The 2,394-nt window shown below is 35.5% G+C and overlaps 1 non-coding gene across 1 annotated transcript; it reads right to left on the reverse strand.

Annotated features, from left to right (window-relative positions):
• Positions 1–419: 419 nt before the first annotated feature.
• LOC121240140 lies at positions 420–529 on the reverse strand. Its single transcript, XR_005935467.1, has one exon. It is a non-coding gene; the product is annotated as a small nucleolar RNA R71 (small nucleolar RNA).
• Positions 530–2,394: the final 1,865 nt, after the last annotated feature.

Raw genomic sequence — 2,394 nt, forward strand, 5'->3', positions numbered from 1 at the left:
TTCTTTAAATATTTTATTTGACAATCCATCTAGTCCCGAAAAAATGAGTGAACACGAAGATCAACCAACTAGAACTCTTCAGGATTACCTCCACCCTACACGCACAACCACACCATCATGTATCATATTTTCAGCTAATACTCGCCAACTGGATTTTAAAACAGGGATGATACAATTACTCCCTACTTTTCATGACTTGGAAAATGAAAATCCATATGTGGACATTATGGAGTTTGAGGAAGTAGTTGTAACTTTCCATAGTCATAATGCTACAGATGATGTGAGACTTAAGTTCTTTCATTTCTCGTTGAAGGATAGAGCTAAGAGTTGGCTTTACTCGCTGAGACCACGATCTATTGGATCATGGAATGAGATGACTCAGGTCTTCTTTAATAAATAGTTTTCCCAACATAAGACCAATACTTTGAAAAGGCAAATCTCCACCTTTACACAAAAGGACAGTGAGACTTTGTATCAATCTTGGGAGAGATTTAAGAAATTGTTGAGTATGTGTCCTCACCATGGGTATGAGAATTAGAGCTTAGTGAGCTATTTTTATGAGGGACTTACACCTAGACAGCTTCAATTTGTAGAGATGATGTATAATTGTGAGTTCTTACAGAAATATCCTAATGAGGCCATAGAATACCTCAATGAGCTTGTAGAAAAAGCTCACACTTGGATTGGACCTAGTGCTATTGAAAGCACAAATAGGTCACGAACTACAGAAAACCCAAATGGTGGTGGAATTTACTATTTCAAGGAAGAGGATAACCTAAATACTAAGGTTGAAATCCTCACTAGGGAGCTAGATGTGTTAAAGACTAATGATTTAAAACCAACACATATGGCTACTCGTGTTGAGTCTTTTAGACCATATTTTGTGTGTGGCGGGGTAGATCACCTAGCTCGAGAGTGTCCCACACTTACTGAGATAAGATGGATGTATGAGGAACAATGTAATGCCTTAGGTATGTACAAGAAACCTTTTACACCTTACTCTGATATCTATAATCCGGGGTGGTGTAATCACCCCAATTTTAGCTGAAAATCTGAAAACCAGCCACCTACACAACCCCTAGATCATATTTTGCACCATATCATGCACCTTCATCTTCTAGGAGTCCTTTAGAAGACACTTTGTATTATTTTATTGAGGCATAGAGTAATACTAACTAAAACTTTAAATCTTTGATTACGCAGGTTGTTGAAGAAAATAAGAAGATAAAGAGCCAAGTGTCCAAATTGATGAGCTTCTTGAGTGTGAATGAGCGAGGTAAGTTCCCTTCTCAAGCTCAATTTGAACCCCATGGTCAACACATGGTGCAAGAGAATTTAAAAGATGTGAATGCTATTGTGACGAGAAGTTGTAAGTCATTACACATCCCAACAACAAACAAACCAGAGCAGGGTGTTACATTACTTGTGATATTGCATAAGAAAAGAATTAAAGGGTCAAACTAAAGAAAGATGGCCTAAACTCATCTTTTGAGGACTAGAATAGTTCTTCAATAATCATGACTTCAAGATTTTCAAGTGTAGCATAAAATCTGATGTACTCTTAGTGTTCAACCAATTTGAAGAATAATGAGACTGAACGATGAAATATTATGCGCTTCCAAATGAAAGTACGAAGTAATTTAAAATAACCCTCTCAAATGAATGGATTGGCTCAAAATCCCATAAGGGTTACGTGTCTCCACATGCTATCTTCAAGATTTTCAAAATCATATCTATCTTTCAACCAGAATTATACTTGTGTGGCTAGATTGAAAATGGAACATGAATGGGCATGAAAAATAATGAAATTCTTAAGTAGAAGTAGCAGAATGAACTTTTCAATACTCGTGCTAAAGTAACAAAAATAAAGAATAGAGATAAAAAAAAAATTGAAAAGCAAACATAGAAAAATGGATTGAAAGCAAAAACAACATGCAAAGAATAGAGATGAAGAAGAGTACCTTGAGGTGATGACCACAAACTAGAACTTTTCTATCTGCATAAAAAGTAAAAAGCAAAACAAAATGGAAAAACAAAACGAAAGCAACCTAAACTAAGACACCTACACTAAAACTAATCATGTGGCTGGTCGTGATGAATAGACTACTTCAAATTAATGGACTCTTCCTCATGTGAAAAATTCTCAAGAAATGGCTTAAGATGCTGTCGGTTCACTTTAAAATTATTTCCATTCTTGGGGTTCTCAATTTCTATAGCACCATGGGGGAAAACTCTTTTAACAATGAAAGGTCTAGTCTACCTAGATCTCAGTTTTCCTGAAAATAAATGCAACTTAGAATTATGTAATAAAACCTTCTGAGATGGTTCAAAAGATTTTCTTAAAATGTGTTTGTCATGAAAGACCTTCATTCTCTCTTTGTAAATCCTAGAATC

This window comes from Juglans microcarpa x Juglans regia, chromosome 7D (assembly GCF_004785595.1).
Source record: "Juglans microcarpa x Juglans regia isolate MS1-56 chromosome 7D, Jm3101_v1.0, whole genome shotgun sequence".
Taxonomy (NCBI): Eukaryota; Viridiplantae; Streptophyta; class Magnoliopsida; order Fagales; family Juglandaceae; genus Juglans; species Juglans microcarpa x Juglans regia.